The sequence below is a fragment of the Cetorhinus maximus genome, chromosome 13 (assembly GCF_964194155.1).
Source record: "Cetorhinus maximus chromosome 13, sCetMax3.hap1.1, whole genome shotgun sequence".
In the NCBI taxonomy this organism is placed as follows: domain Eukaryota; kingdom Metazoa; phylum Chordata; class Chondrichthyes; order Lamniformes; family Cetorhinidae; genus Cetorhinus; species Cetorhinus maximus.
In genome coordinates, this window is record NC_135891.1 from 14,468,814 (window position 1) to 14,480,699 (window position 11,886).

Sequence of the window (11,886 nt, forward strand, 5' to 3'; positions counted from 1 at the left end):
CCGCCTGCCCGTTGGGCCCGTGCGCCGAGCCGAAGTTCGCACGGGGCCCTCAAAACCCAGGACAATTGGCAAGTTAAGGGCCTTAACGAGGCCTCCAATCAATGGCGAGCGCGCCCGCCGACCGAAATATCGCGATGCCGCGCGCTGACGTCGGGACGCTCGCGCGACATTTTAAGCGCTGACGTGCGGGCTCCGCCACCCGCACGTCAGCCGGAAAATTCTGGCCAAGATTTCTGGGCTCATCTGCCATTTTCACCATAATGGAGGGGCTCTCTGTCAGGGTGAAAATCTGGGCCCAGGTTTCCAAGCTGAAATTCTAACAAAGAAATTAGGAATTGTTGCATCACCAGGGGCGCTGAATTTTGAATGAAAGGCCCTTCAAGTGATTCAGCTGGCAGCTAAAGATCCCGTGGAACTGTTCAAAGCAGAGCTGGAATTTGTCCCAGTGTCCTGGATAATGATCATCCCTCAACCAACACCACCATAAAGAAATTGAACTGTCATTCATCTTATTGTTTGTGGGAACTTACTGTGTGCAAAATGGTTGTCATGTTAGCCATAATAACAGTCACTACATTTCAAAGTGACTCATTATGGGTGAAGTGCTCTGAGGGATTTCTAAGGAACCCAATAAGATACAATTTAAATGCAAGTGCTTTCTACTTTTTGGTATGGCTCAAGCTTTTCACTGGATAGTTTCTGAGCTATCAAGAGAGCTTTCCATTTTCCCTTCTATAAATATTTCATATTAAAATAAAACAGCCACTGAACTCACTGTTGCTCATTCCTTTGTGTATAAGGTCAATTTAGGAAATGACAATATATGTTTAAGCAAGGTAGCTGGCACAGGGAGAAATGTGATGAGAATACTAAAGCGTTTTTTTTCCTGAGGTTGGGCAGCTCCAAGTCACTCGATCCAAAATTATGACCCCTGCATTGATATGATTAATGCTGCTCCAGGAAGGAGACAGGTCCTCTGCATTGCTGAAGCCACCAGCACAGCTCTGGCAGCAGTTTTTTTTTAAGGTAAAATTCAATGTCTTTACCACTGAACAGAAAGCATGTTCCGTAGCCACTCCTTTTCATCTAGGAATATACATGGTGAATTTCTGTGGAGATTCTCCTTTCAGCCCTGGAGAGATAGGATTCACGTTCACAGGGTTTATTCATCTTTACACTGTTTTTCCAAGGTTTTCACAGCTATTCCTCCAACATCAGAGCTGTTGTGCAGGAGAATTCCTGTGAAAATTCTCCCCACTTGTAGTTTTTATGGCTTTGAAGGGGGCCATTTGACCCTAGCATTGTGGACCTTCAAAACGTACCTGGCTCTGTTACACCTGAGGGCTTAAAACTGGCATTGAGAAAGAATAGGGGGCTTAATTTTATACAGCATTTTGGAATATCCTCAGATCAACGTAAAGTGCTTCACGAACAGTGAATTTTGTTTTTGAAGGGCAATTACTGTTGTAAAACATAGGTAAATAAAGGTTTGAGGGAGATAATTGGAATTTTGGACAGTGTAAATTGGACGATATCAGATCGGCCGATGTTATAGATGTTTCCCAATATTCACCTACCTTGAAGTCAATGGGAATGAAGATCAAGAAGATGTGTAATGGGTGATTGATCCATTATTGCCCATTTAACGTTATCACCCAAAGGCAAAATTACCTCCATGTACTTCAAGGTCTCACAAACAGTAAATGAGATAATCAGTTAATTTGCCTATGGTGATGCGTATTGAGGGGGGAATGTTGGTCAAGGCACCACTATTCTTCATCACATAACCTGTACCACTGCAAGAGATGGACAGGGACTTGCTTTATTTTATTTAAAAGATGGAACTTAAAAGCAATACAGTACATCTGCCTAAACCACACCTTTCTGTCTCAGGAGCAAAAGATAAACCTAGGTAGAAACCTATTCCCTGCTCTAGAACTTTGTTACATTGAGTACAAAAAATTAACACTCCTCTCCTCAAAAATTAAGTTATATAATCACAACCTCCCAATGTTAGTGCAGTGGTGAATAAATATTATATAATTACAGAAATAAATTATCTGCTCCATCGCCACTATATGCAGCACCTTGACCTAAAAGAATCCAAATTTGGGAGTGAGATGAAGTGCTGATGATAAATACAGTGATTCAATTGGAAATTCTATACTTGAATTGTCTACCCATTTTTTTGTCTTTGTCTTTGGCTTTCCAGTGATTGCTTTCTTTTCATATTTTTAAAAATTTGGTGAAAATCCAACCACAGGAACATGGGAACAGGAAAAGGCTATTAGCCTCTTGAGCTACTGTTCGATCAGACCATTGTTGATCTGTATTACATACCCAACTTGGCCCCCTATCCTTTAATACCCTTTCCAAACAAAAATTTATCACTTTCAGCTTTGAAAATTTCACTTGGCCCCCGGCCTCAACAGCTTTCTTGCAGACGAACATCCCAGGCTTCCACTGTCTTTTGTGTAAAGATGGGCTTTCTGACATCAGTGCTGAATGACCTAGCTCTAACTTTAAGATTATGTCCCCCTCGCTCTGAGCCACTGACAAAGGAAATTGTTTCTCTCTATCTGCCCTATCAAGTCCTTCAATCATAGGTTGGATATGACCGTCACTTATAAAAGTGGATGAATGCATAATGCGTTTGTGTTACATTCCACTGTTAGACAAAAACGCATTTAAAGAGTCACTTCTATGCCTTTGGTGCTCATTCTGGGGGATCAATAAAAAGCACAGTGGCGGGATTGATGTAATCCAAACATGAGTAGTGTCCAGTATGGGAGGCCATGTCGTGCGGAAGAGAGATGGGATATGTAAGTGTTTTAGAACCAATCAGTGTTTTAGAGCTTACCTCAGAGCTCTTCAGGGGGTACTTAAAAAATACGCCTTTATTTATTTTTGTTTTTTATCTTTGAAGTGTTGACGGCTTGCTGATCAAAACCTAAGAAACATGTCAAAGATACAGCCCATCGAGCAAGCAGCCTACTGGAGTACAGACATTAAAAGGAGTTTCAGCTACCCTTTTCTACTAAAGCCTAGCCTCTGGGCCTTGTTTCTTCATTTCCTGTGGTTTCTTTTCCACAAACAGTTGTCGCTACATTTCTTTACTGCAAGACCGTGGTACGACATCATCAGATTCTCTGCTTCCCTTGGTTTGTTTGATAAATTGGGATCAGGGGTCGCTCAGTAGGAGATTTGAGAGATTGGAAGCTCATGACACAAACTTTATTAGGTTTTTACTACACATTCCATTTTTGGAGATGCACCACTTGTCCCACTGGAGAACTACTATTGTCAGGTAACTGAGATTTAGTAATATAAGTTTTGACAGGGCTATTTTTCACAAAAAAATATGCATTAATTAGCCGAGTGCAAGTGAATGCACCATGATATAATTTCCCTCCTGTCTCTGTTACAGTTACCATCCCAACGTGGAGACAGAAGAAAATGAAACTTCCTACTTTCAGTCCCAGTGTGTGCAGACAACCTTCCTGTAGGGGGTTCTGCTCTCTTTTGTTCAGAGTGCTTGTCAGTTTAATTAAGTATAAATGCATTCTTTCATTTTGTTTGCCTGCCTCGTGATTATGAAAAAAACAGGTTCTCTCAGCGAATGTTCATTTTTAATCAAGGATGTGCTGTACAGTGATTCAATGTACCAGCTCTTCCAACTTTTAATCCCATTCTGAGAAATGGTCCTTCTTTTTTCCCCTCAATGAATTATTTATTGTTCTGCTTCTCCTATTTTTAATGGAGCACTTTTAGCCACAAGTAATTTTAAATATGTCAGTTTATAAGTGGATCACTGTTTGGCAGTCCATTTAATGCATGCAGAAAGTAAATGACTGGGGAAAAGAGGTTAGATTGATTAGAAAGTTAGAACCTGGAGCTTGATCACGCATGCATGCCAACTCCGACACACTGGGTGTTAAAGTAATAGTGAGACCATTAGTCTAACACAAAATACATTAGAAGTGAAATCTATTACGTTTTCGCAGAGAAGTCAGGCTAAAATGTGAGCAATGTCTTTTCTTTGTAGTCTTTTACGCAGAAGCAATGTATCATCACCAACTGCATTTTAACATTTTTATTTAAGATATTGATTTGCAGCATGTAACCACCGCACGCCCCAATTCATTATACATGTACACCTCACATCATAGCCTGACTCTCTGCTTATTGACTCCAAGAATGCAGTGAAACAGTCATCTATGAAAGGTTCTACAGAGGGCCAGCCAAGTATTTTCTAGGGTCACTGAGAGAAGGCGTGATGGGGTGAGGTGCCTGAACAGTTACATTTCCATTGAGCATTAAAATATGCATCCCCTGCACTTTTAGACATGTATTTTTTGAAAGATACAAGATTAGGTTTTGTGACCTGCTCTGCTAACTCTCACTGCATACACAGCAGAGTGGAATGTTCTCTCTTCTCCTTCACCTTTTGTCATAATGACAGCAGCACTGGCCTCACATGAATGTGTGCGGTTGAATCCAGTGAAAACGAAGGATTCATTCTTATTTATTCATTCTTAGAGGGTTGAAACTGGTGCAAAGAAGAGTTGAAAGTCTTCTCCTTGTGTGTATGTGCTGAGTACCACTCAATCTGATGACAGTTATAAGGCCAGATATTGATCACCAGCAGTGGACGTATCTGCGGAACTAAACTGGCCCATTCATATGACTCAGTTCAATAGTAGGAGTTCTGAAAGTGTGATGGGAAATAGAAATATCATTAAATGGAAATGCTGCATGGGTTGTTGATGCTGGGCCCTGGGGGTGGTGGTGGGGGGAGAGGAGAGAGGCTTTCTTCAAAGAAAAATTGCTGGGGTTAGGATTGTCAAGGTATTTAATTACAGTTAACATCCATTTTGCGGTGGTCTTACTGATGACTCAGTGAATAATTGTACGGTTTGTCACATTACTGATTTGTACAGTGGGTATAACACCTGGTCAGCGTTGAATTGACTGAGCGCTCAGCACTGCCTGGGTGGAGGAGGAGGAGGGTAAGTGCGGAAGTCAGCACATGCGCACGGGTGCACTCACAGAAAGCACACTGAAGGCAGAGAGCTGCCTCAGGGAGCTGAAGATTGTTCACATTAAAAATAAAGTTTTTAAAAAAGAACGTAAACATGACTCTGTCACATGAGCAGGGACATGTTAACAGTGAGATTTAAACATTTTTAATTTTATTTTTAATTAATATCGGAAAACTCATCCCGTCCATGGGTGAGGTATCCTCAAAACTCAACCATAAGGTTGGGCAGGCAGGGAAAAATTCACTTTAGTTAATTTATTAGTAGCTTAACAGCCCTCTTAATTGTTGGCGGGCACACTCCCCCGCGTCCGCCGACCGAAATATCGCGCGAGTGCTCAATGACATCAGGACGCTCGCCCGACATCATCGCGCGCTATTTCACACTCGCGCGTGTCAGGCACGCGCCCGCTCACTGAGCTGAAAATCCCCTCCCCCATGGAGAAAAGCCAAGCAACTTCACTCCGCAATAAAGAATGCCCACTTGTGTGTGGTACCTCTCTTTAGCTCTGGAGAAGAATCTTACAGACGCGAAACATTAACTCTGTCTCCCTCTCCACAGATGCTGCCAGACCTGCTGAGTTTTTCCAGCATTTTTTGTTTTATATTATGTATGACTGAAGTGCTGGACAGATGCCACCCCTTCTGGAACTGCATCCTAACATCACACACGAGGCTCAGGAAAAGGAGAGATTAAAATGTGCGGAGGAAGCAATTTTGCCGTTTCTAAAGCGCAGGGAAAGTAGGTGAGTCACAGAACCAGAAGATTTTGCTTTCATGAAATGAAGTTGGAAAAATAACAGGACATTATGAATGGAGTCATCATTAATCTACTGCAGATCTGACATTTTGTTTAATATGGATTTCAAAATCAGAGTTAACTGCAAAAAATCTGTAAATGTTCATGGAAAAAATGAATGTGTGTATATTTACTATGGGACGTGTTCAGCAACAGGCATAAACCACAGCCTTTTCAAGAGGAAATTAAAGCCACAATGCATCATAGTAAAACATCATATTGTCAGATTGTATTTTCAATATCCTTATTTTATCCATAAATGTAGCATTAAAAACACAAAAATGCTTTATTTTTCAAGGGGAGAAAGTTCTGAATATCCTTGTTCCATTTCCTTGGTCATCTGAGGTGTGTCAGAATTATGCAAATGAAAAAGACGGGCCTGGGTTTTTGGATCTGGCTCAGGAGCGCAGAGTCGGGACGTTTCGCGTATCCGCAAACCCCACCGGGAGAAAGTGCCCTGGAAGTTGGGATTTTCGTTCTCGGGTGGCGGGGTTCTCTGGGAGTCAGGCCAGCAGCCCCTGGAATGAGTGCGGAGGCTGCTGGATGGGGAGGCGGGCTGGGCGGAAGGTCTACCTCTGTGCCCTGGCACTGTTTCCAAGATTTTAAAAAGAGCAACGCAATAAAAAAACAGGCCTCCAGCCCTCACACCCACAACCTACGCACAGTCCCCATGCCCCATCAATGCCTACCCATGCGCCTCATACCTCTAATCCCCATGGACCCTCATGCCAATCAATGTTCCTCCACCATCCCACATGGCCTCTCATACCCTCCATGCCAGCCTGTGCATCGCTACCCACCTCATGGCCCTTTCTAGACCCATGTGCCAACTTACTGCCAAGTCATGCCCAACCTATGCCCCCTCACCCTTTACTCTTATACCTACTATGCTATCTCACCTGGTATCCAGCATGCACCGATCTCAGGACCCATGTTGAGATAAAATAAAGTTCCAAATGTCTATTGTCCACTTTATTTAAAAAACACTCTCATTCATAAAAACCCGTTTGCTACATTTACATTCCTTCAACTACATCCTTTTAAAAACAAACATCTTATTCAACTGTGTAACCCCTTTTAAAAACAATAATTGGAATTCATAGCCCCTCTTCAAAGAGACTGTAACTACTTGGAGCTGTCTATCAAACTGTGAAATGGAAGGCATCCTACTGTGATAATGGAAGGATGCAAACCCAGTCATGCAGCACTAATCCAGTAATGGTAACCCTCAGGCTTATGTCAACAGATAGAGTGCAATACCAAGCAATAATTTGTTTTTATACACTCAAGGCAATTTTTTCAAAGATTTAAAGAGCAGGATTGTTGCCTTTGATAGTTCAATTTAACACTTTTGACAGTTGCCTTTGTCAGTCCATTTTGAAACTCTTGACGGGGTTCCAATGAGTTTGGCTGTTAATGAGTTTATGTATTTTTTACCCACATTTATGTCTATTTTTAACAATCCCAAGGGGCACGTGATCTCCCCAAAGAGCACATGACCTCCCCCAAAGGGCACCTAAGCTCTCCCAAAGGTGGCCCGGGACCATATCCAAAGAGGTACCCTACCTCAGCAAAAGAGTATCCCGCCTCTCCAAAGGACTTCACAAATTGCAGACCTGCTCCTACCAGGTCTAACCTATGCACATTGTGTTTCACAAGCCTGGCTCACCAAAATTAGACATGAATGGAGGCGGCTGCTGGTTTGTATGAGCAGCTACCTCCGCGAAACGCGCATGCGAAAGTACCGACCCGGACCCATTCCCGCCCCCGTGAAAATGGCAGGAATTCCTGGCCCCGTGCATCCAGGTAGGAGCCATGTTTGACTGAAATATTGGTCGGTGGATCAGGTTTATAGACCTATCTCTGCCCCATGCCCATTTTAAGCATCACTCCTTACTGGTACTGCGATAAAGTTGAAATCTTTTAACTGTTTACCTGTTATTGGCAAGAAGCTGTGTGCTGCTTACCTTCTGAGGATTATTTTTTTCTCCACACTTAATTACCCCAGCAACTTGTAGTCTCTTTGACTTTATTCCAATTGTATTTTAATTGGCTAGGGAAGGCAAAAATGTGTCAGCATTCCCTCTGTTGATTACTATTTTCAAGGAGGATATCAGGATCCCAATGCCTCTGTTGCAAAATGCAAGGCCAAGATTTTACAACCCATCCCGCCCGGCGGGATATTACGGTCCTGCCGAACTGAATGGAGATTTAAATGGCTCGCCGCATCCTCTGGGGGGGAGACACACCGCAGCGGGGGTCGTAAAACCCTGGCCCAAGTGCGACCATCTAATAAGAACTGTGTTGGGCAGAGCTCTGAGGCTGACAGGGTAAACTAATTTTAAAAATTAGATTTAGGCAGGCTACTGGAAAGGACCCAGCATCAGGTTAACATTCAGCAGCAAGAGCCAGCACCTTTAGAATAGGGGGGGGGAGGAATTTGGAAGAGAAATCACAGAGCCTTATGAGTCAATGTGTATCCGTACATGGACTATGTCAGTGGGAGTGAAGTCCTGGAATACAGTCAGAAATCTTGAGCTTCAAGCTCCACTTATAATCTTATCCAATAATTTGGAGGTTAAAAGAGTAAATTACCACAAAGAAACATTAAATTGAAGTCCTCATCAGAGCATAGCATTTCAAAGAAACCAAAGCTTTGTGCAACCACTAATCCAAGTTCTGTTTTACACAATATAGAGAACAGATGTCTTAAATTACTGAGTCAATAGATACACCTTGTGCTGGAAAAACAGAACAAGTCAAAACAAACCCATGCTGTTTATGTTAATACTTTAGGAAAACAGTTTCTGGTAGTTACAAGTGAAAAGGAAAGCTGAGAACAGAGACCTTTGAAACACCTTTCCGTACGATAAGAGAATTTTAGAAGTGCACTTTGATCCTGTGGCACTGCCTTGTTACAATTGTAATGTATACACTCAACATGTTCCTCCTCGCCTGTTAAGTGATAATAGATATAATTAGAAAGCATATAAAATTGGTAACAAATTGCCCCTCTGTTAATGAATAAAAAAATACAGGTTTTCATAGTTCAATCATCTACTGAATACTAACGAAAGAAGGAAGACTTGCATTAGTATTGCATCTTTCATGTTCTCAGGATGTCCCAAAGTCCTTCAAAGCCAATAACGTATTTTTATGCATAGCGACATAGTCAAGCTGGCAGTTAATGTTTGTGCACAGCAAGGCCCCATGCTGTTATAATGACCAGCTCATTTACTTTTAGGTGTAGGATGGGGGGATAAATGTTGGCCAGGACTCCAGGGAGAACTTCTCTGCTCTTCTTCAAAATTCCTCTTGGGATCCTGTACATCCATCTGAGATTGCAGACGATGCCTTAGGCCGGGGTTTTCCGGCCCCATCATGGCGGGAGAGTCCGAGGCTCAGCCAAAAGTCCATTGGCTTTCAGCGGGACCGGACAATCCAGGCAGGGGGCGGGGCCGGAAAATCCCACCCTTGGCTTAACATTTCAACCAAAGGATAATACCTCAGACAGTCACTTGTTATAATAAAAATACAGACGTGGGTGTGCAACTAATAACAATAACTTTAGAATATAAGAAACAGGAGTGGACCATATGGCCCCTGGAGCCTGCTTCATCAGGGGTGGATCACGGTTGAACTTCTACAAAAATTCTCCTCCCCCCCATCCCCTTATTCCTCAATTCCGTTAATCCCAAAAATCTATTTGCCTCAGTCTTGAATATACTCAACAACTGACTATCTACAGCCCTCTGGGTCGAGAATTTCAAAGGTTCACAACCCTTTGAATGAAGAAATTCCCCCTCATCTCAGTCCTAAATGGGGGATCCTTATTCTGAGACTGTGCCCCCACTCCTAGGCTCTCCGGCCAGGAGAAACAACCTTTGAGCATCTGCCTTGTCAAGCCCCTTAAGAATTTTATACATTTCAATTAGAACTCATCTCAGTCTCCTAAATTCCAGAGAACACAGGCCCATTCGACTCAATCTCTTCTCATAGTACAGCTCTCTCATCCAAGATTCAGTCCAGCGAACTTTTGTTGTACCTCATCTAAGGCAAGAATATCTTTATTTGGGCAAAGTGACAGAACTGTGCACAGTACTCCAGGCATGGTCTCATCAAAGCTCTACATGAACATGATGAAATGGCCCAGGTGCTTTACATTGATAGTTAGGAGGGAAAATCAGACAATTTGGGAAGTGAGGAGCATGATTATGGGAGGTGGTGGAAAAATAAAAGAGGTATAGGACTTTTCAAAGTGGGAAGAAATGCAGCAAGATAAAGGGTTTGAAGAAGAACATTCCAGAGTATGGAGTGATGATAGGTTCTGATGCGAATGGTGTGGTAGATGGAAGAGAGAAGAACAGTGACTGAGTGAGAAGTTGCAGAGATAGGCAGAAGCAAGTCCTGGAAGGATTTACAAAATTGGATTTTGGAGTCAATGTGCTAGGATATAGGGAGCCAACAGAGGTACGCAAAGACAAGGGCGATCGGTGAAAAGGACTTACTTAACATGGGGTAAGGGTGGTGGAGCTCTGGATAAATTGGAGTCTGTGAGTAGGTGAAGGAAGATGAGTTAAATGAGAGTAGAAATAGATCACTTATGGGGATTGAAGTTCAGTTTCGGGCCAATCCAAGGTTGTGCATTGTTAGTTCAGCCTGAGCAAGCAAATGGGAGGTGGGTTGAAATTAGGGCTGAAGTTACAAAGTCTAGAATGAATGAATAAAAAAAATATAGCATACATGTAGAGACCTCAGTGTTTGAGCATAAAATGAAAGGGTTATAAACAGATGGAGCAGCATGCATGTTAGCGGCAATAAGAAGCTGCTCTGAATGCAGCATTCCTGGGAGGAATTTTATGCTCCTTGAGGAGCCACAAATGGGAACAGCCTTCCGCCAATCTTTTCTCCCAACTTTAAGTTCAGCTTGTTCATGAAGCATTAGAATCTCCCTGGTTCAGCGCACTAGTGTTCATTGAACACTGCAATTGATTGGCGTCCTTCCATCTGTGAGCGATGATGGGAATTCAGCCTCAAGACTTAGGCGAGATTAGATGTACCGGCAGCCTGAGTTGGCACACACTTGGAAACAGGGATCGAAGAGGCTTGCAAAGGAAGGGAGGGGCAAAGCCATAGAAAGATCTGCAAATAAGATTGAGGATTTTAAATTCAATTCAACAGGTAAGCCCATTAGTCGGAGCTTCGGGTACCCTGCTGATCTCTTGGCACAGACTACCTATCCATAGAACTTATCCTTGGGGATGCAGTCATCTTTCATCCTGTGCACACGCTCAAGCCAGCGAAGCCCTCTTTGCTTGATTAGCACTAGCATGCTTGGCCTGTTTGCCTCAGAAAGGAATGTTTCGTTTGTGACTTTGTCTTTTCCTGTGATGCTGAGGATGAATCGTAGACGCTGGTGAAGTTATTGAGCCTTTTTTCTTAGTAGGTGTAAGTTGTCCAGGCTTTGTTGCCATACAGCAATGTGCTGAGGATGCAGGCCTTGTAGATAAACATCTTGGCCTTGCAAGTCAGTTTGTTGTCTCTCATGCCCGATTTGTTTTAGTCAGCCAAATTTAAAGGCTGCATTTCCAATGTGTGTGCTGAGCTCTTCGTCAAGATCCAAAGTAACAGGATTTGCTGCCTGCTTCCAGTGGTGTGTTGTTCAGTGTGATCACAGGCAGAGACACAACATACCATCCCATAACTACAGTTTCCTTGACACTGATGGCGAGGAAGAACATGACACAGGCATGGGATATACGATCCATGAGCCTTTGGAGCTAGTCTTCCATCTAAACAACTACCACAGCATCTTCAGCATACAGATGTTCTCTGATCAGGCCAGGCTGCACTTCTGTCTTGGCTTTCGGTCTTGATAGGTTGGGGAGTTTCCCATTTGATGCATGTAGAGGTCAACTCCTTCCATCTGTACAGGGAAAGCATAGGTCAAGAGGACAGAGAAAAAGATACAAAACAGAGTAGGGGCTAAGACGCATCCCTGTTTCACCCCATTCTTGATCTCAAAGCTGTCATTGATGAAGCCATTGAA

The 11,886-nt window shown here is 42.9% G+C and overlaps 1 long non-coding RNA gene across 1 annotated transcript; it reads left to right on the forward strand.

Annotated features, from left to right (window-relative positions):
- The first annotated feature begins 3,137 nt into the window (after window positions 1-3,137).
- On the forward strand, window positions 3,138-3,570 carry LOC144689144 (uncharacterized). The gene is made up of 2 exons (XR_013578568.1): window positions 3,138-3,307; window positions 3,428-3,570. It is a non-coding gene; the product is annotated as an uncharacterized LOC144689144 (long non-coding RNA).
- Window positions 3,571-11,886: the final 8,316 nt, after the last annotated feature.